Genomic DNA, 22,980 nt, shown 5'->3' on the forward strand with positions numbered 1-22,980 from the left:
TGTATTTTCTTCAAAAACACCAACTTCATGGAAAAATGGGAGTCATCCAAGATTTGAGAACCAATATGTATTATTGATGGGTTCTGTAGTATAAGCCTGCAAAAAGCAGATGATAATATAGTAGAGCGGAGAGCCAGCAAGGACATAAAATAAAAGCCTAGGCGGTCTTGTGTAACTGCATTCAATTATTTCTTTTTCTATTGATTAAACTACAAGAGTAAACTGTAGGGTATTTTTTAAATCTTCTGGCCTATGCTGAAGCATTCTACTCTTCTGTTCTCAACGAGATGGTTTGCTTATTCGGATTTTCTTTCTCATCTACTGCTTTGTGTTCAGTGCTGTCTGTGGCTTGCAAGAGACACTGCTGTTTCCTGGATCACAAGTAATGGGAGCTTAGGAACAATGATAACTCCCTATGCGATTCTATGACTGGGAACCACAGACTAAAAACCCCCTTAAACCTTTCAGTTCCTAATGGTTTTCCCTTCCCATCACTTCCATCTTTTTTAGATTAGGATTATGCTAAAAGGATTACTCTAAGAATTTATCTTCATGAAGCAAGTTTTCTATATAATCTGTCTTGATACTTGCAGACTCTTTGCATCAAGGACTCTCAGACTATTCTATAGTAAATTTGAATGAGATGCACTCCTTTTTGCCATGCAATGCTCTCAAGAATTGACATGCATTGTTGCATATTTAATTACCATTTTGCAATCTTAGCCGCTCATCTCTCAAATGGTGTATCACTTTATATAAGCAATAATCAAACAGGTGCTTTTTCTTCCATCATCACCTTTCAAATACCATTCATGAAATAAAACAAATGAAACTGCATGTTTCTGCAATTTGGTCAAAATAACTTTGCTTAAATTTACTTTCTCTTCTCCTTTCCTATCTCATTTATACTAATTATTTTAAATGCTAAACAGCAAAAACTCTATACAAAGAAAGAATTAATGCGCCAAGATATTTGTTACTATCTCATATGTTCAAGATCAAAAGGAGATTACATTGTAAAAGAAGAAAGTTTTAAATGGAATAAAGATTTGGGAAAGTAATTCAGCAATGGGAAAGTTTCACAGGCTAATATAATATACAGTAGGATTTTGTCCAGAGCTCAGATAATGGTATGAAATGAAAATAGTTCTAACTAGAACATTCTGAATAAAGACATACAAATAAATATTCAAAAATCCCGTTTTGCTTCAACATTCCATACAAAAACAAGCAGCCACATCCTCAGCTGCTGTAAATCAACATATCTCAAGTTAAATCTGTGGAGTTATGTGGAATTAAACAACTCTGGGTGTGGCCTCATATTTTTAACATTAGAGCAGGATTTACTCATTGCAGGTTTCCAGACTATAGCCAATATAATTAAACAATTGGTACGATAATATAAATGTGGTACGATAATATAAGAATGGTCATACTGGGTTAGACGAATTGTCCATCTAGCCCATTACCCTGCATATAACGGTGGCTGGTGTCAGAGAATTCAGAGGGAAAGAACAGAACAGGCTAATTATTAAGTGATCCATTCTCTGTTGCCAACCCAGCTTCTGCTATTGAGAAGTTTAGGGAAACAGAACATACAGTTGCAACCCTGACCATTTCAGTTAATAGCCATTGATGGACCCATCCTCCATGAACATATCTAATTCTTTTTAGAACCATGTTTTACACAACATCCGATGGCAATGACTTCTACAGGTTAGTGGAACAAACTACTTCCTTTTGTGTATTTTAATCCTACTGCCTAATATGCCTCGGTGAATTGTGTACATCTGTGTACAGTTAAATGTACACCCAGAATCTTGTTGTCCACAAAGCTACTATATATTTTTCACTTAAATTAATGTAGAATGACTGAACCAATTTAAATATAAAATTTATGCTTGGAGGGAGATTTAGGACCTCAGCCAAAGTTAACTGAGTCAATGAGAGCTTTTGGTTCTTTGTTTTGGGCCACAGAGAGACTGAATTTTGAAAGTTGTGTGATCTCAATTGTATGCCTGAAGTGTATGTTCAGGTCAAGGGCACTGGAATCTTTGTAGAAGTGGGAGGTGGAGCAAGACCAAAGTGGCCTGTCCCACTCCACAACTGGCTGCTCTGGAGGAACCAGATGCCCTCTGTTCTGATTCTACAGCAGCCCCTGCTGGGGGAAAGGTGTAATTGCAGTGCTTCTCCAGCAGAATCTATTATGTGGGGGAAAAAAAAATCTATGGATGATATGAATTCTACGTTTTTCTTCCTTTTGTTGAAAAGTATGTGTGCATTTAGAATTGGGTCATGGCATGGCATGGCATGGCTCCACCCACCCATTAGTTCTGGTGCCAGTAGTGCAGTTTTCATGATATCCTACACGAATTGGGCATTGTCCACTTAGATGCAGAACTGTTTGCCCAAGTAATTGCGGCAATAGCATACACACTAAAAGCTGTACTTGTTAGGCTTTTGCAGAAATGTTTTTTGAAAGTCAAGTTCTATATGTCAGGGTAAATCTTTGCAAATCTGGCTTTTAAAATGGAAATGTAACAGCTCTCCCTTTGCCCCCTTTAGATGAGTTAGTGCAAGAAGGCCCTGCTGCCACGGTGTGCTTTCCTGAATAGCTAACGCCAGCTAATTTTTTAATTTTGGGGGGGCCCAATTCATCTTTCCTATAACATAATTGAAATGACTGTGGATACACTAGAAATAGAGTTTATTACAATGTAAATTTAATAGTCAATAGACACATAACAAATGCTTTTCTGGGGCAGATCTACTCAGTTACTTCAGTTGTCTGGTTCTCAGTCCACTACCATGACTTCTTAGGAAGTTTTAGCCTTGTTTATTTCCTTTGTTGTTTACTGCTATGAGTGAGACAGGGAGAGCCAGATTCTGATCTGCTTATTACATTGTCTATCTGCCCCACAGTCATAGTGTTCTGAAAGTGATAGTTAGAGGTGGTAGCGGGACAGAATTTATTGACTTTTATTCTTTTTTTATTTCGCAACCGAGTGATCTGGATTGGAAACATTTTCAGGAAAAATGAGGAACTGCTACTACTTAACACGATATGTCTTTTGCTGTGGACCACTGTAGAGACAGACAGACAAGAAAATATCTAAATTACCATAAACTAAACATTCCTAAATTGTGGATTCAAGCCTTCACTCCTTGTTTAACCAATATTCATATTTAACTCAGTGTCCCAGACCCTATAATTAGAGCAGGCTTGAAGACAAAAATCTCTTCCCATGAAAAATTTTGTATTTTTTATTTTGTTTTTTGCCCCTAACTAGGATGAAATGCCAAAAAATAATCTTTTTTCCCCCATGGGAAGAGATTTTAAAAAAATTATTTCAGCAGAACCAAACCTAATTTTTTCCACTTCTCAGCTGCCTGCCTGAAAGCATCTTCTCCCTCCTGCCCCCTACCTCTTTCTCCCTACAGCTGGGAGGCTGACTGGAAGGCTGAATGGCCACGTGATCTGTCTCTCCTTGCTCAGAACTGGGATGAATGGAAGGAAAGCAGAGTATCAAGGAAAGCATTTGTCACTTTCAGTGACAGAAGATGATGACGACCGGAAAATGTTCAGGTGGGGAGCTGCAAAACTGTCGTTTCAATTTCCTAGTGGATAATTTCTTGGGGGCAAATTTGAAATTCTCACAAAAAATTTTGCTTTTGTGAAAAGGGATATTTTTGGTCAGAAAATAATTCAGATGAAAAATTTTCAACCAGTTCTCTCTAATACTGCAGTTTGGGGTATATTATTAGCAAATACTAGGGATTCCATTTGGCATAACACCATTTTATCCATTCTTAGGCCCTCTGCCCATTGGTGGAGAGAATTTCTAAGTGAGATGGGGCTATGGCTGAGGAGTAAAAGACAGGAACCTGATTATGTGAAGTAGTTCAGTGATCACTGGCTGATGGAACAGTCTTAAGGGGACCACTCTATGTTCATCCCTCCAGTTGCACTGAACAACCGGGAAAGAGAATGATAGTGAACCACTACTTTTCCCCCTGCCTTTGGTCCTTTACTGAATATTGCTCAGCTGGTCTTTGTTTTCACACTTTCATAATATTACTTCTCTTACCTTTCATGTTAGATTAAATTTAATGCTAATCTCTTCACAAGAGGCAAGGAACATAAACATTTTCATTTGACTTATATATTTGCATATGTGAATTGTTCTATTGTTTGCATAATGATCCTGTTACTCTTTCCGATTTTGATCTTTGAATTCATACAGACATTGAATCTACCTGGAACAAAGATAATGACAGATAATGCAATATGAGAAGTTTGAAGTATCTATGAGAAAAGTATTCGGTAAATGATAAATTGTTAAAATCCCTAATGCTAAATTCTTATACCAAAAAAGGATAATGTAAAGCTTCTTAGGAGGATAACTATTCACTTTTTGGTGCTTATTTATTTATTTTGTAAATAAATCAAAGCTAAGTCCAAACACCTGCCTTTTCTTAGTTAAGCTTGTGGCTTAATTTGAAATAGCATGTGGTTTACTTTAGATGGCTATATTTTTCTTTGCTCTGTAATTTACAAAAAAAAAAAAAAAAAAAAAAAAGGGAAAGGAAAGGAAAGGAAAGGAAAAAAAAGCTGGTGCTATTAGTACAGTTTAAATGTTCTGGCAAACAGATATCATTTTATAAATGTGAGATGTGTCATACTGCTAAAGTAATGGAAAAACGAATCATGAAGCTTTTCCTTTGTAAGCATTTGCAACATCTCGCAAGTAATAATTCCCATTAATAAGTTTTATAACGTTTCTCAACATGTGTTCTGGCCTGCAACTATTATGTCAATAAACACAGCTAATCAGTTTAATGTGCTTTGGGCAGAGGCAAGCAGTGCATACAAATGCGCAGATAAAAAGAAAGGAAGCTACTTTTTCTCCTTTCTTGTAGAGCTTGTTTGGGTATCCATGTACTCATTCTTAAAGTGGTGTGACAGTCCCCCCCACCTTTTTCTTTTTAATTCTGCAAAATTTTTAATTCTGCAGAGTTTTACAAAAACTTCTTCCTCATTCCATGAAATTTCATATACCGTTAAATTGATTTTGATTGACTATTTCACTGAGCTGGCTAGTCTTACATTATGAATAATGCAATAATATGGATTTTTGTATAGCTTAATGAGAGAGATCTTTGCTTCTTATATTTATGCTCAAAATCTAGCTTATTTTCACTACAACTTGGGAATGTTCTTAAAAATATTAAAAGTATTTATTGACTTTTTCTGAGTAAATTCATTTTGAGTTTATAATGGAAAGTGGAAAAACTTCCATTTTAAGTAGTTTTGCCTTATATTATTTCACACATTACTGTTCTTCACACTATCATAAAAGTTTGTCCTCAGATTTCCTCCTTTTATTCCTTAGTTTTCCTCATTGAATTCTAATCTCTATCACACATACATCTGATATCCTCTGTAGTGCTAGCCAAAATGTGCAATATGACTGCACTGTCTGGAGAAGAGGAATATAGATGTGCCCTCAAAATAGGCCTCTGTTCGCTTGGCAGAATTAAGGGATTGACCACAAATCACTAGGTTAACTGTTGCTTGATGGTACTGGGTCATTTGATCATTTTGAGATGTTATTAGTTTTAATTAGTAAATCATACTCTGTCTCTTCATCCCTTAAATTAAATGTGACATGCTCGAAGTAAAATCTGCATACACATGAGGAACAAAATCTCTGCTGAGATTTCTCTTTCATAGAACAAAACAAGGCAACCTGCAATGTACTGGTTCCCTGAACTATTCAACTGGTTAGATTTGGTCTTAATCCAGATGTTGGGTAGGAAATTGTAGTATTTACTTTTAAATGTGTTAAATAAGCACAATAAGTTAATAGGTGTAGGTGTGTTGAAAGACTGTAAATCAAATTCTAATCTCTCTGTTGATTTTAAGCAAATTTAATTAGGTTTGGTACTCTGTAAAGTTATATAGAATCAGAGAAATTAGAAATGGAAAAGACCAATTAAATTGTCTAATGTGTCCCTTCGGGGGGTCAGTAAAGGATTGTTCTCTGTAGAGTACAATAATCATGTTATCCAATTATACAATTCCTAAGAATGGCCAGTCAATTTAGATCTCCTGATTAGCTGGGCATTCTATTCACCATATTCTTCCTCCTTGCGCTCCACTTATTTTTTTTTTAATAGTGATCAGGGACCCATTATATTAGATTTTAAAATCAAAAGAGTGTTCCTTTCTTTAACCACCAAGACTCCAGCATAGGCTTGCATGAAATAGCACTAATATTTAAGACGCATGTACAAATGTATAATCATTTCAAGCCTGATTCCCTAGTCCTTAAATCAGCAAATATTTTCTTTCCTTATTAATGTCATTGGAAGTTTTACCTGAATAAAGAAAAATGGGATTGTGCCTTCAATGTTTACCTTTATTTCTAGAATGATTCCTTGCTGCTATATGTAATCACTAATCTCTTTATAATGTAACTTTAAAAACAATACTCCAAATCTACGTAATGCTTACCGTATGGAACTTCAGGAGAGCTTTCACTTTTGGCAATAGACATTGTACTTGCTTCTGAGAGCTTTAATCTGTTTTCACCTTTTTATCAGTTTGTCTGCTTGTAAAAAGATTAGTCGATATAATCTTTTACATTCCACACATCTTGTATATAATTAGTTGTAGAATATCTGGCAGTCTGACAGGTATTAGGCATGTTGATGACTGCTGCTGAATGAAGTAGAGCTAGATTTAAATTTTGTTTTGGAAAATAGTCTGAAAGTGATCATAGATAATAGTCAAATGAGGAATGAAAATTTCACTCTTGACTCTTTTTATGGATTTTGAGGAGTATGAAATATAATTTTGTATCTGTGAAGTACATAGGTATTCATAATGTAAAGGCATTCTTTGCCACTTAATGGAACAGATACAAAATTGTACTGAGGTCAGTTTGTGGCAGTCTATCAGCATACAGCAGCCAGAAAACTGGCCTATTTAGCCAGCTAAGGATTCTTTAGCATGAGAGGATTCCAAAGTGGTGTAGACATAGCAGAGTGTTTTTAATTCCATCTCCCTTCTGGGCCCTGGATAGTTGTGACTGAAGAAAAGGCAGTCTGATTAGGAATCCCTGGCTGCAGTAATGATCACTCAGAGGCCCTGACCATTTGGCTTAATTTAGAGCAGCCAGCTGAACATCTGGGGTGAGGTAAGATAACAAAGAGTTAAACCCTGTTTTACACCCTCTTCCCTGAGGGTATGTCTACACTACAAAGTTAATTCGAACTAACAGACGTTAGTTCGAATTAACTTTCATAGGCGCTACACTAGCGCTCCGCTAGTTCGAACTTAATTCAAACTAGCGAAGCGCTTAGTTCGAACTAGGTAAACCTCATTCTATGAGGACTAAGCCTAGTTCGAACTTACTAGTTAAAATTAAGGGGTGTGTAGCCCCTTAATTCGAGCTAGTGGGAGACTAGCCCTCCCCAGCTTTCCCTGGTGCCACTCTGGCCAACACCAGGGAAACTCTATTGCCCCCCTCACGGCCCCGGACCCCTTAAAGGGGCATGGGCTGGCTATGATGCCCGTGCCAGGTGCAAGCCTGCCAGCACCCAGCTAGCAGACCCTGCACCTGGCACAGCTCGAGCAAGCCACCTGATGCCTCCCAGCCCTCCCCCTCTTCCCAGGACCAGGCTGGCGGCTCCCGGGAGCTTGCCCGGGACCGCAAGAGGTGGGCACCCGCCTGGTCTAGTGCGGACTTCGTGGACCTTGTCCACCACCTCCTCACTAGGCACAGGAAAGTGGCTGTCTAGGGCAGGAGAGCTGCCAGCCTGGCCACCCAGGAGCAGGTGTGCATGAAAATCAAGGTGGTCCACTGGGACCCCCGACCCTGAGCCCTGAGCTTACAATGGCCGTCCTGGGTCAGACCAAAGGTCCATCTAGCCCAGTAGCCTGTCTGCCGACAGTGGCCAACCCTAGGGACCCTGGAGGGGATGGACCGAAGACAGTGACCAAGCCATTTGTCTCGTGCCATCCCTCTCCAGCCTTCCACAAACCTTGGGCAGGGACACCACTCCTACCCCCTGGCTAATAGCACTCCATGGACCCAACCTCCATGACTTGATCTCACTTCTCTTTAAACTCTGTTCTAGTTCTAGCCTTCACAGCCTCCTGCAGCAAGGAGTTCCACAGGTTGACTCTTTGCTTTGTGAAGAACAACTTTCTGTTACTAGTTTGAAGCCTGCTACCCATTCCTTTCCTTTTGGTGTCCTCTAGTCCTTCTATTATGGGAACTAATGAAGAACCATCCTCTAGGAATTTCCCCTCTTGACGTGCAAAGATAATCAGAAGTATTTCTGCATTGGAGTAAATGAGGATTTACAACCCCTTCCCACCCACCCAAACATTAATTTCAATAGATTTTTAAAGTAGCAAAAGTAGCATGCTCCTTTTCTGTTGATTACATTAGAAGCATGAAAATGTGATCAATTTTAATGTGGAATTATAATGTTTCTCTGTACTGATATTTACTTTCTTCATATCCCTGATGGCTACAGTCCTGACATGCCTACATATTTTCTTCTCTAATTAGGAATAAATTGGTGTATGTTCCTTGGCCATTGTAACTGAATTTGTTAGTATGTTTTTAAGTGGGTCCATAATCTTCAGGATTAAGATGTCAAGCACATTCACAAATGCTCCTTCTCTGGTTGACAGTTACATTGTCAGTAAAATTACTGTTTGCCATTGCTATCCAGAATGACTGGCAAGGGTCAGTTTAAAGTGTGGAATTTTAACTTGCACGAGTGGTAAAATAATTATTTCCTCAAAGGCTCATTATATTCTCATCATAACATTCACTTTTCATGAATTATGTAAATTTTATATTGGACATGTGAAATACATAATCTGTATCTGCCACTTTTCCACTACATACTTAAATATAAGAATATATATTAGAATATGCTATTTATACTCATATAGTCTATAGCTGATGATCTTTCTCATGTAGTACCCTTTACCCATTATGCTTTCAATGATCTGAAAGTACTAAATATGATTCAAGAGCTGATAAAATCAAATTTAGTAATGAAATGCAGTAATTGCCCTTGTTAAAACTCTATTCATCTCTATCCAACCCAGAAGGAATGTCTCCAAAATACAAGTAACAGCCCTTGACTACTGGTGACAGAAGAATATTATAAAACGTGGATTTTTGTTTTCTTGAAGTACATGGTAAATTCAGTGAGCTGTGCTTCCGTAAACAATTTTAGAACTATACTGATGATTTCTAATACAAATCCAAATTGCCAAGGAAGGGGAAAAAATAAAAGAGTAGGAAATCCCACAGAATTCCACATGCAAAGAAGGAGCCTTTAGTGTTCCTTCTGTTTAGCAACTGAACTTGATTAGCTGCTAAAATATTAGTTAGGCTAGATTATAAGAACTGAGGCTGTTTTGCTAATTAAGAGCTTTAATTAATAAGATTTGTTCAGCTGTATCTTACAGATATTTCTTAGTTTCATGGAGATATGCTATTGCTTATTGTCAAGTGATTCTGAAATTACTTTTGCAGAGAGTCTGGTATCTATATTTATTAAAATCTTTCAAGCTGTAGATCTTTCTTTTGTTTTGTATGTGTTTAATTATGAAATATTAATGATGGGGAAAACAAAATGCCTCTGTGGCTTAAAGGGAAAACATTTCTTTAGCTTTCTCCCTTAAACATAGAAAATACTGTCTATAATAACAACAAATAAATAATAAAAGCTGAAATGGTAGCTGAGCATCACAGAAAAAGTATGAAAGAGTCAGTAAAGTGGACAGGCAACAGAATAAAAATCAGATACTATCCTAAAGGATGGAAATTATTTGTGGATAGGAAGAAAATAATGGAATATAGGTAGGACAGAAATCAACATATAGAAATCAACTCCCATTGATTTTTAAGTGGGCTCTGGATCAGGCCTGCAGGGACAAATACATTCATCTAATCATGCCTAGACATTGTAACTAGAGGAACTTCTAGGAAGTGAGAATAGAAAGTAACTAGCTGCAGAGGGATGTAACTAGATTGAGTGTGTTGAATTACAGATTTAGAAGAAAGTGACTGGAGATTAATAAATTGAGTTTTGCACATTCTTGCTGCCAAATTTGTTAAATTAATACAGACAGCTAAGTGTTCTTTTGCACACAAAGAGAAACAGTGTATCATAGCATTATTTATTATATAAGGGTATACTATATTTACTGACTTTTCCTCAGAATTTTCTGACGTTAACACTCATATTTCATGATAAAGTGTGCAAAAAATAACAGAGATATGTTTCAGCTTCATTGTCAGACAAGGGCAAACTGATTGTGATAGTCTAGACAGACTATTGAAATAGTTTCCCCTTAATTTATGGATTCACATATATTTGATAAATATATTTAAAATTTAAAATTATAGTGACTCATCTTGGTTAAATTTATTTTCTATAATAATCCACGGTGTGCTAGAATAATTATTAAAAGGGATATATTTGTGCAGGTCCCCATTTCTCTCTTCTTCCTGAATTTTTATTCCAGCCACGCGTGCAAGTGCTCCTTAGTTGTACATCTGGTACAGCATTTCTGACAGCAGCATCACTCCATAGGGACTGGATGTGCCATCTGTATGACACACTCAGTATCTAATGGAATAAGAGCTAGAGACTCATAACCATATGAGAAACTAGGTTTTCCAGGATGCTAAGCTGTTGTCCTCTGATCCACATTTTACCAGCACAATACACATTACCCAACAGACTACAGCTATGTATTTCCTTCTACACAACAGGGAAGAAGAACTCTTACTTTAATATCCAGGATGCCCTTAATGCAACTAGCTTTAGGCAAAAGTAGAGGAAAGAAGGATACAAAAATCCTTGCCAAATGAGAACCCAAGAAGCACTTGTCTCCTTAGCAGAGGAGCTGATTGTAATAGAAATGTAATGGAAAATCAACCTGTAATAGGAAGAGCATACAAACAGATGTTTACTACTATCTATAAACCATTCAAGTGTTGCCTTAAGCTAAAGTAATTAAGGGGATGAATCAGCTTTCTTTCAATATGTAAAATGGTAGGTTCCAAATGTAAGTATATTAAATGTTCAATATACTTTGCATTAGTAGAAGTTGTTTGCTTCTGGAAGCAAGACTTATGGAAAGTTCTCTCCAGTTTGGGCTTCAATGTGATTATGGATTAATAAATAGAAATATACAGTGAACCAATTCACCCTAGTGAAACTCCTTTATATGCATCTTCTTGGTTAGAGGCAGTGGAGTTACATCATGAGTCTGGCCCCCTTTATTTAGAAGGACAAATTACTGTTGGGAGGCTTTTGTTCCATGCAGAAGTGTAATGGGACAGGACTCACCTCTCACAAGTGCCCCTCTCTGGCAGAGTGCATTTGCCTATACTTTCTTCTGTTTAAAAGCCTCATTAGTTACTCAGCCCTCTAACCTCTTTGGCAACTCAGCTTTCTGGTCAAGTCTCACACCCTGTGAGTGATTCATGAAACACCTTCCAGGGTACACATCTGTCAGGGCCCATCTCAATGCCCTCTATGGTGTCTTTCTAAGTCTGTTCCCTCACTCTGAAGAAAGTGGTACCCCAGAGCTTCCCCTGTTGGAGGTACTTTTCTTGCCCTTATTTCAGGGCTTTATCTCACAGTTCCATCATAGTCCAGTCTTCACCACACACAACTATCCACAGGGCTGCTACTCTCTCAGCCAGCCAGTCACCTGGTCTGCATAGCTTGAGACTTCCAGAGGTACTGACTGCTTCTCTATTCCCAGCTCCTTTTATAGGGCCTTCTTGGCCCCTGATTGGCTGCTTCCTCTGCAGCCACTCTAGTCTGCCCGGAGGACTTCTCTCTTGTCTCCCTGAAGTAAGGTGTGGCAGGATCACAAGACCTGGTCCGTCGTGTCACACTTCTCCTCCCGTAGGTAAGCAGGTTGGATGTCTACTTGAAACAATGTCAACCATTCCCATTTGTCAGGGATCTTCCCTACTGGTCTAATTCACCCAGGAGCTTTTAGTAGTGTGTCCAGGTTTCCCAGGGTTTCCTGTCAGGCTTCTGTGCCTGCAGAAATCTGGCAGTCTCCTACTCCTGTCTAATTTTGTAGTCCTTGCCTTGGTTTCCCAGGGTTTTCCTCCCAGGTCCCACAACCTGGACAGTATTCATAGCCTTGTGACTCACCTTCACCTTGTGGATAGGAAGCATCCATTCTAGTCTGCTTGAAGGACTTCTGTATTGTGGTAGATCCACAAGGCCTGGCCCATCCCATCACAGGAAGAAAATGAAACTTGGTTAGTTAGCCTATGAGCCTTATTGTTATTATCCAGAAGTGAAACATGAGAACTAGAATTCACAAGACATTCAGATGGTCTTTCTGTCTTTTGTTTATTTTTCCTTCTTTTGAATTCCTACTGCTCATTAAAACCCAGTTTGTGTTGATTGCCTGTACTTGGGTTTATAGATTCATAATTGTTCAGAAAAAGGCATATGCTCAAAGTACCCATAATTTATGCCTTTTCCTTAAAATCCAGACAAAAACCTGTTAATGTTGCTATTATCATACATTTACACTGAAGCAGCACAGAGTTCCAGTTTTTTTTCCTAATAATTCTCCCTGTATCTCACTTTGTCCTTCAGTTTCTTTGGGCAATAAAATAAGGAACATTTCTTTTAATAATATATGGCTCAGATGCTTGTGACTTTGTTCCATGGAGAACAATTTACAAACAATAAAAGAACCGACTGACAAATCTATATACTTACATTACATGCAGTCTAGGGAGAAAGCTTTCAGTGTGACAATTTGCTGCTCAATACCATATCCTGAATCATTGCAGGGATATTCATAATGTGAATAAAACTAGAAAAATAAAAAATAATAATTAAAGACAGAGATTGCTAAGGTAAATGCTACCAGTTTAGTTCTTAAACACTATAATCCTATATAAATTTGAAGAGCTATGAAACCCAATTCTAGAGCTCACTTACACCAGTGTAAGCCTGTGAATAGAATTATACTGGTGTAAGACTGACATGGGTGTACTCCGAAACAAGTTCTTAATATATTGGCAAACTGAGTTAGGCCTCTATTAAAACTTGTATCCTCAGGATGAGGCCCATCACCGTTTGACCAATTTACCTTTTCGTTTTCTCTTGTTTTCTTTTTCCCTGTCTGCCTGTCTCTTTAAATTGGTTCTTTGATGCAAAGCCCTTCAAGATTTTCCAAATCAGCTATATTTTACAATGCCTCAGTTTTTACATTCCCAATCTGAGATGACATAAAAAGGACAGATTTTCAGAAGGGGCTAAATGCTTAGTCTGAAATCAAGTCCATTTAATACTTCTCAAATTGAGCACAGAAATACTGAGTCAGCCAAAATCAATAGCTAGTCACTTTGGAAAATCGAGTCTTATGACTTTTTTATGCTTGGAAAACACCTAGCTCATTGTGGTTGCTACTGGAAACAAATAGTAATCATATAATTGAATCCTCATATCTTATCAGGCACATTGTCAACTCTGCTTTTCCCTAAGATCCTACTCTGTCTTAGCCTTTGCAGTGTATCAGATAAGCTTTTTCAGTACCAAACATGTAGGCTGCTACTGAGAATTTGAATCCATAATTTTTTTTGTAGTAAAGGACAAATGATGTACCATGCAAGGGAAAATTATATTTCTGATTCTGAACTAACCAGCTTTCTTATCAAAAGTTTTCCCATGCCTTTTACACTTGGACTGTCATCCAAAGGAACTAGAGACATAGAGGTGTAGCGGTTACTGGAGAAATGAAATGACTGCCTTGGCTGAGCACAGACAGAACTGTTCATTCACCTTCCTAATGTGAAGGACAGTTTAGAAGTCATGGTCTGATTGTCTTTTCAGCAGCACATATAAAGTGTCAATGAGTCATGTAGCTTTTTACAAATGCAGAAGACTTGACTTCAGTAATGGCAGGAGTTGAAGGAAAAGGACTTATCTTGTAATTTGATGAGGGTAGTATTAACATCAATGCACTGTTATTAGTCTAGACTAGAATAAGATATAAGGTTGTTAGACTGTATTTAAAAAGATATTTTGTTAACCTGTCAGTGCTACATGGCCAATAACAATAAAGTGACAGAAAGACAATACAAAAATCCCAGAATGGATTCCTTCTGAACTCTGACATCTTCTCAGTATCTGAAAAGAGTTTTATTATCAATAAAATGGCATTGATTTTCATATGGGACAATTACATATTACTTATCCATGTTAATAGCATATTGTCAAATAAAATCTCTGTTTAAAAAAAAAAAGTTTACTCTGGTGTGCACACCGTTAATAAAATTCAGGGCTTTGGAACATCATTTCAGAACTTTCAGTGTGAAAGCCATGCTCAAAGGAATCTCTTCACTGCACTGTGAGCTCAAGTTAGTGCATCTGTGCTACTTTGCTCAGGCTGCGGCAGTTTGGGTACATCTACGCAGCAGGGCTAATGCTGAAATAAGCTACACGTCTTGAGCTATGTCAATTGTGTAGCTGAAGCTGAAATAGATTATTTCAGCTTTTGGCACTGTCTTCACAACAGGAAGTCCGAGGAAGAACACCCTTCCTCTGACTTCCCTTACTCCTCGTAAAATGAGGGCCACAGGAATCGGAGTAAGAAGTCCTCCAGCGCAACATTATTTTGACATTATGTCAAAATAACTACTTGAAGTATAGACACGAGCTATGTTATTTCGGAATACCATCAGTTGTAGCTGTGAAGACGTACCCTGTGACTGACTCTGACCACACAGAAAAGACTAACTCAAGCCATTATTCAGTTAAGCTGCAGTGAAGGCAGTGGTGCATCTTTTGATCCTTTACACTGAACTACTCCTGGCCTCTCTTTCCAAACTTTCACAGTATGTTTTGGGAAAAATTTTCTGCCTCCTCTTGTCCCATGAACAGAAGTAGTGCTCACTTGACAACTTAAGGCTGGGCTTAACTTTTGCTTGCACTCATTGGCTGCATTCCACTCCAAGCAATAAGCCTTGTGAAATGCTAACATTACAATTGTTATTTTGTGAACCAAAGTCATGTTTGAAATGCAGTGGGCAGCCTTTTGGTGATAGCTTTTCGAAAAGGAAGGCGTCAGCCAGATAGCTTAAGTTTGAAGTCCCACTAAAGTCAACTTTTTAGTGAAAGCTTAGACCACAAATTAATAATGCAGTGGAAAACCTACCAGATGGCCTGAAACTGCAATCTCAATATTATTTCTCTCAAGTCAACCCTAGCACCATTGAGGTGGGGCAAAAAAACCCTTTGACTTCAATGGGGAAAAGTTTTCCCCTTTATAAGATGGCAATAATGTCTTGGTTAATTGTCAGATGTTTTAAAAGTATTTTGTTCTTTTAAAGCTAAGAAGGTTCAATTCAAAACTAGCCTCCCCCAGGTATTTCTCTTCAGAACATGTCCCTGCTGGAACAGTTTGCCTTTGTCATACAAGAACAAAGATATCAAGTTGGCCTATCAAACTGTCATCTTGTGTGCCTGTCCTGTTACTTGCAGTAACATGGTCCAAAGTGATACATACTGTAAACAGAAGGCTGGCCTGCCAGAAATGATAGCATGAAGAACAGAAATTCCCTTGTGATCTAAATACCAGATAACTAATTAATTTGCTATTTATTATCTGTTTCTGTTTGGCAATTGGCCATAATCTGTCCTGTATAATGTAGCCAATAGCATAATTACAACAGTAAATAGCTGCAAAGTATCTTTATCTTTACAGTTCAGTGGACAGAAAATTGCCCTGTAAAGAATAGTCCCTGCCACAGAAGTGTGCTTTATATTTATTTTGGATTCCTAAAGCATTTTTAATTCCTGCTTTCTATGAGACTGCTGGCTACTTGTATGCCCAGAGTGGGAAAGAGAGCTTGTCTATTAATGCTATAAACCTTGATTAAAATATCTTATTTTTCAATGTCCCAGTCACTCTCGTCCATTGCATTATAGCTTTTAAAAAGTGGGAGTTGATTGGACACAATGTAAATAATATTTGCTATTTATATATAGTATAATAAATCAAGAGAACCTCCCTATTATTCTTGCTTTTAAGAGATGCTGAAATGGCAGCTACTATACAGTTAAAGGAGGTCTCTTAGGCTTTCACTGACTTGCAGATGTTTATAGTGGGAGATAGAAGAAGGTAATGACCAAGGCTCCTTTCAATAAGCGAATAAAGTATTTTAATACAGGGTTAGCCAATTTTTACTTGCAAATCTTTTTAATAGACCAGATGCATATTTTCCCCTTTGTAAGTCTTTCATGGGTAAAAATAATTACTGGTTTACCCTGTGCACTGAGTTAGGCTTAGTTAGTCTGCAAGTTCATACATAGTCTATGAACATGGGAACATTTATAGTATTAGATAGAATAAGGTGGGAAAAAATCCTTCCTGAGACAAGTTAGCAGAGCCAAATACCTTTAGTCCAAGGCAACAGGGAAAATATTTAGATGCTGGATAACACTTGATCCCAAACTGTTAATTAATAAAATGCAGAGCAAGTAATGCACAATTTATACAATGACTGAAATGTTAGTGTCTCAGCCCTGGCTTGCCATAGCTCCACTGTAGGGCAGCAGATGTGACTCTAAGAATGTGTCCACACTAGATTGGGGAGGTTCCAGGAGACCTGCTCATATTAGCACTGGTTGAACTAGTGTGGTAAATAGAAATTTGCGTTACATTGCAAGGGGTTGCTTGCAAGTACATACATAGGATCTGAGATGGGATTTCCATTGAGGTTGCTAACCATTCACACTGTTTTTAGCAAATTAGCTTATTCAGAGCCAGCATGGGTTGATCAGGGCCTAATATTGTAACCGATATGATAGATGCATGCCCAAACCCCATAGCACCTTCCCTGTCCTGGCAAAATCTTTAATCTGGCATACCCTGTTTCCCAGGGTTGCCAAATTGAAGAGGTTCAAGTGCATTGGTACATACAAAAACAATTCCATTGAAATCAGTGGGTGTACATTAGTTTTATTTGATATGATATGAGTCAGGCTAAGGTAGAACTTTTGTGGAGTAGGACGATAACCATTTTTGCCTAGTTACCTTTTAGAGAGAAACAATCTCTAAACTATAGCCTAGCCTTGATGACTGACAGGTCTGGGCTTTGCTTACTTCAGAAAAAAATCATGAACCTTAACCTGGCTGCAATGCCAAATAAAAGGCAGATTTTGTTGTTTTCTTGTTTGTGTGTTATTATTTTCACCAAGCTCGAGGCACAGCTTCCTCTGTCATTTTTCACTCTGAAAACAAAAAGCAGCTCAGGAAAAGAAACATTTACCCTAGAGGCATTGTTACAGTGAGAGACTTTAGAGTAATAGAAAAGGGGCAGCTTTTTGGAACATCCACATGCAGTGCAAAAGGAAGACATTATATTAATGGTTGGTTGTACAGCCTGTGAGGAAGTTTTTGTGGTTAAAGCAGCTAGTGTAGTTAATGTTGCAAACAGAAGAAATGAGTATCTCTTGTGATCAACTAACTGCTTAAAGCAGAGGGTGAAAATAACTTTTGCACTGGGACTTCAGGATTCATTGAGATGTCTATTGAGATGATTAAGCCAGCCTATGGTGGGTTTCTGACAATTTCAGTTTTCTGCAGTGCTTGCCTTGGTAATCATCAATTTTGGAAACTCAAAGTGGATCAGTAATTAATAAGGAAATTTTTGAACTATTCAAACTAAGCTTGTAGACAAAACAGACAGGGTAAATTTCTGCCTGTTGTTCAGGTCTCAAATGATTTGATATATTACAATTTACCTTAAGGGTGCGAGTGTCTGCGTCTAGTAATCTTGTTGATAATAGCGGGTATGAAATAGACCTATGGAATTAAATATTATTGGCATCTGGGAAATGCAACTACTTTAAAATGTCATCAGTGCTGCTTTTATACATGGCATAGTTAAAACTCAATTGTGATACCAAACAAAACTCCCTACTTAGTTGTAAGTCTATTAAAAAGTTGCCCCACTCTTCCAAGTGGGAAATGTAGTATAGATGATTTTATGTCAGAAAGCTATGTAGTGCAGGGAAGAATTGAATGCTTAATAATAGATAAATAATTATTTCTTGCAAATACATTATCTGACAAAGATAGCCCTCTTTTCTGTTGGTGAATTGCCCGAGGCCAAATTCTGCAATCTATAAATGTATTCATATTCATACTCATAATTATTCCCCGAATAGTCCTTGGGAACAAATTTCAGCCTCTGGGCTGTTCACAAGCCATTCATTCTGAACAGTTGCTATTTTTGATCTTATAGATTATAAAACCAGAAAGGACTACTGTGATCCTCTAGTCTGACCTTCTGCTTAACAAAAACCGCAGGACTTTCCTGAATTGTTTGAACTAGAACAACTGTTTTAGAAAAACAAGCTATCTTGATTTAAAAATTGCCAGTGATGGAGAATTTATCACAACCCCTGTGAAGTTGTTCCAGTGATTAATTACTTTCATTGTTAAAATGAGTACTTTATTTCACCTGACTTTGTGTAACTTCAACTTATAGCCAGCTTTGTCTGCCAGGTTATGTCTACACTACCACCCTAGTTAAAACTAGGGTGGTTAATGTAGTCATTCAAAGTTGCAAACGAAGCCCAGGATTTAAATATCCCGGGCTTCATTTGCATTTTGCTGGGCGCCGCCATTTTAAAATCCCTGTTAGTGCGGACTCCGTGCCCGCGGCTACACGCAGCATGGAGTAGGTAGTTCAAATTAGGCTTTCTAATTCGAACTACTGGTACACCTCATTCCACTAGAAAGCCTAATTCGAACTACCTACTCCGTGCCACATGTAGCTGCGGTCACAGAGTCCGCACTAACGGGGATTTAAAAATGGCGCTGCCCAGCAAGATGCAAATGAAGCCCGGGATATTTAAATCCTGGGCTTCATTTGCAACTTCGAATGACTACATTAACCACCCTAGTTTGAACTAGGGTGGTAGTGTAGACATGCCCCCAGATAGATGGATGTCTGATTTTGTATCTGAGTCACATGGTGATATTTCTATTCCCTGGAGAGATGACTATTGCATTTAAAATAATAATGTAATAAATAAATAAAGCACTTCCGCTATGACATTGGGCTTGAATGCTGACAAATTCTTGATGTTGAGTTGTAGAACTCTTAAAGCTGGACCAGCACCACATTGCAGTGGACAAGTACCTTAAAGGGCTTTGTGCATTAATTGAATTTGGTCTGTTAGGCTATATCATTAGTTTCTCAGGGGTTAGCCAGGTACTGATGGGGATGAGATGTCAACACTAATTCAATGCCCCAAGGAATATGCACAGTCAACCTTTACCCAGGGATCTGTCCAACAATCCACTTTGTCACAGTAGTTTCCATCAGTCAACAAATGTCAGCCTGCTAGATTTCATGGTGGCCTTCGGTCCCTTCATTGTGCTGACAAAGCTCCTGTTGAATAGCTTGGCAAGTACTACAAATGTTCAAAGAACTATGACATTTGCCGATGCTGACCTTTGATAAAAACATTTGTGGACATTTTCCAGAGAATAATTTGGTGGGTTGTAAATACTTGTAAACAGAGAACAATAGTAGTACAATCTCCTTTGCATTGTAGATACAGCTTTAGTTAGTAGCAGTGTTGTAATAGGGCTTGAAGCAGAAAGTGCATCTGTGCAAACTATAATTGTTTGATTCTTTCTTTCCACAATTTTCATCTATTTCCAACATTAAAGCCACTTTCCTTAAAAAGCCTAGAATATCTCAGGCAGAGAGACAGTTTATATAAATGCACAGAACTGGTGTCAGCAACTAGGCTTAGGTCTAATTGGTGGACAAACTAATGAAGGGAGGGGCTATTCCACGCATTCACTTTTTGGATCGTTAAAGTTAGAAACTTTTTTAGATGGTGGGGGAATAGACAGATGCTTCTGGAGTGAGCTTCCCTATCATGACTATCACTCTGATCATTTCCTGGGACACTAGGCTTTTGTTATGCCAGATCTTGAAAGATATTTTGACCAGAATGGGCAAGAGGAAGAATGCAGATGAGAAGAATTACCATCCCTACTAGCTCCAGCTGACTCCCAAAGATCATCTGAGATTAAATGGAATTGGATTTAAACAGCAGAAGCAGTAACAACTGTTCCAGCCCATCTTAATTACTTCTCCTTTCCCCAAAAGACAGCTAGTTTGATACCCTCTAAGAACCTGTCAAACCAAGGGAGTTTTATTCTAGAAACTCTCTCTAGTTCAAGGAAACCAGAACAAGAGATGTTGAAAAATGAATACCTTATTTAACTTTGTTTCAAATGTTTTAACTAATTTTCCTTTTCTTTATCTTTAATAAAACATTAAAAAGGCGTTTGATGGTGTATTTCTATCATATTAAACAGGGAAGGATCTCTATAAACCAAACCCCTAACATTGGATAAGGCTGCTTAATGTTGAACACGGTTATGTTAATAGCCATGGATCTCCTATGTTCCATTTAAATTAATACAACAGGGTTTATACTCATTAATACTCATGCTTTCATTTTCATTTTTCCCATTTTTACTAATTCAGTTAAAATAGGAGTAATCTAAATAGTATGTTACAATAAGTTATCTTTTTTAAACTAAAAATCTTGCGTCCTCCCAATAATCCTGAGGAATAGGGTGCTATATCTTTAGTTATTCTCAGTGGTTTCTTAGTTTTCTTAACATAAGGGTAGATGATAGTCCTACCTTCTGAACCAGGTTTTAACAGCAGAAATAATGGTGGAGCCTTTCTGAAATGAAAAATGTTGTAATTTGTTCCACAGTAATGGAGTGAAATGTAAGAAATGATTATGACACAGCCATCACAGATTGAATTACTGACAGATTAATGAAGAGAAAAGAAATGCATTGTGGGACTCATGAACCTATGACAGCTGTGCCATCCTTTTTGGGAAACTCACAAATGAAGTCTCCCTGTGAGACTAGAAAAAGAGTGTAATTAGCTCAGCATTGCTTTTTTCTCCCACTATAGACTTCAGTTTTAATAATGACTAAAGAATAATACCTGAATCCCATCTGAATGGCTTTTAAGGTTTAACTTGCTGAAACTATTCACAGAGCTGAGCTTGCAAAGGGAACTGAACAGATCTGCACAACTAATTGTGGAATATTATACTGATACTTTATCTTCCCCATCAATACCAATTAAAGCTGCACACAGAGCATCCCATATTATTTTAATAGGCAAGGAATTTCGAATTTGGTCAGGTATCCGTACATGTGTGTGTTTGCACCTCTGTCATTAAAATTTGGAGATTTGTGTAAGCTCTTGACAGTCTATGAATGCTTAAAACTTCCAGATGTTATTTAGTCATCAGAATGGAAAATATCCCATTCTTTTTTTATAGTAATTTTGCCTCATTAACATAAATAAAAAATAAAGCATAACAACAATCTTGCTGAATGTGTAAACACAGAAATATTGTTATAGGCATCTGGCAAATCAGTGGGAGATGTCGAGAGGAGCTAAATGAATGAAGGAGTTATTAAGAAGCAGTATCAGAGTTCTTTGTGATTGAGAAGCCTCAGCATGGGACAGAGCTTTATATTCCAAAGGCCACTGGTATTACTGTGAGAGTTGATCCTGAAATGAGCTCTAAGCATGTATTGAAAACTTGCTATTTGTATTTGTATTGTGTCAATGCCAAAAGTCTGCAATCAAGTTAAGAGCCATGGTGTACTAGGGACTGTACAAAGACAAAGGAACAGAGTAAATGAGTACTCAGAGTTGGAGTAGTTTTTCTTTGCTCCATCTCTTTGAAAAATGTTTATTTTATTTTATTTTATTTTATTTTATTTTATTTTACTTCAGTAGTACCTAGCGGCCCCAATCATGGATCACAGTTGCATTGCTCTGTAAGCAGTCAATAAAAAGGCATCCCTGGCCCTAAAGAGCTTGAAATCCAAGGTGTGTGTGTGTGTGTGTGTGTGTGTGTGTCTCTGTGTGTGTATTTGTTTCATTTACATGATTAAAATAGTGTTAGGGGCTTTTTTCCATGGGTATTGAGGATGAAGTTCTATGGGAGGAGTCAGGCTGGGAAAGGGAACTGACCAGGGGAAAAAGGGGAGGAAGAACAATGGGGATTGATGAGAAAAGGCTGATGAGGGGGCAGTTGACGGCTATTGTGAAGAAATGGTGGGATGACTACTAACAATTCAGTAAATGAGAAAAAGCAATCAAAAGCCAGAGTTTGAGATGAACGACTGATGAGGTTAGGAGGCTGTGAAGGCTACTTCTGGCAGCTACTGATTCACACTAGAGAGAGAAAAAATGCAGGTTGTTAGTCCCTGTGCCTCAGACGTGCCCATATAGAAGCAGGCAGGCCAGCAGTGCACAGAAAGTTCCTGACTCCTTTTGTCCCAAGCCCTTGTGTGTAACTGGTGCTGGCTGATTCAGAGAAGGAGACCTGAGAGTGTTGTGTTTTCCACTGTTTGCCTATTGTAAGTTCTTCCTGTCTAATGCTGCTGTTACCCTTCTGGCTGCCGCAGTTGCCTGAAGTGACAGCTGCTGCAATTCTCATAGTAAATGTGGTATAAAGACCTGAAGAGAACCAACTCAGCAGCGAAGTTATTTCACACAGTCTGATACCTTGCATAAAAGTGATTGCTCCCAGGGCAACACAGACAGAATGTGTTGCACCTGTTTGTGATGTGCTGGGCCACAGCGTTATCAGTATTTATTCAAGAACTTAAAAGAAAGAGACTACATCAATCAAATGAAACCATAAAACACATCATATTTAATAACAGCTTTATCTTAACATATTGCTTGCAATGGATAGGGAGAAATAAGCAAGCTAATAGCTCCACCCTTACTTGCTTGGAAGTTACTTTCCAGCCCATATGACACACCCTACAAATTCTACTGAGTTTAACACCGGATTCTTGGAAGCACC

This window comes from Pelodiscus sinensis, chromosome 6 (genome assembly GCF_052426305.1).
Source record: "Pelodiscus sinensis isolate ZL-2025 chromosome 6, ASM5242630v1, whole genome shotgun sequence".
Lineage (NCBI taxonomy): Eukaryota > Metazoa > Chordata > Testudines > Trionychidae > Pelodiscus > Pelodiscus sinensis.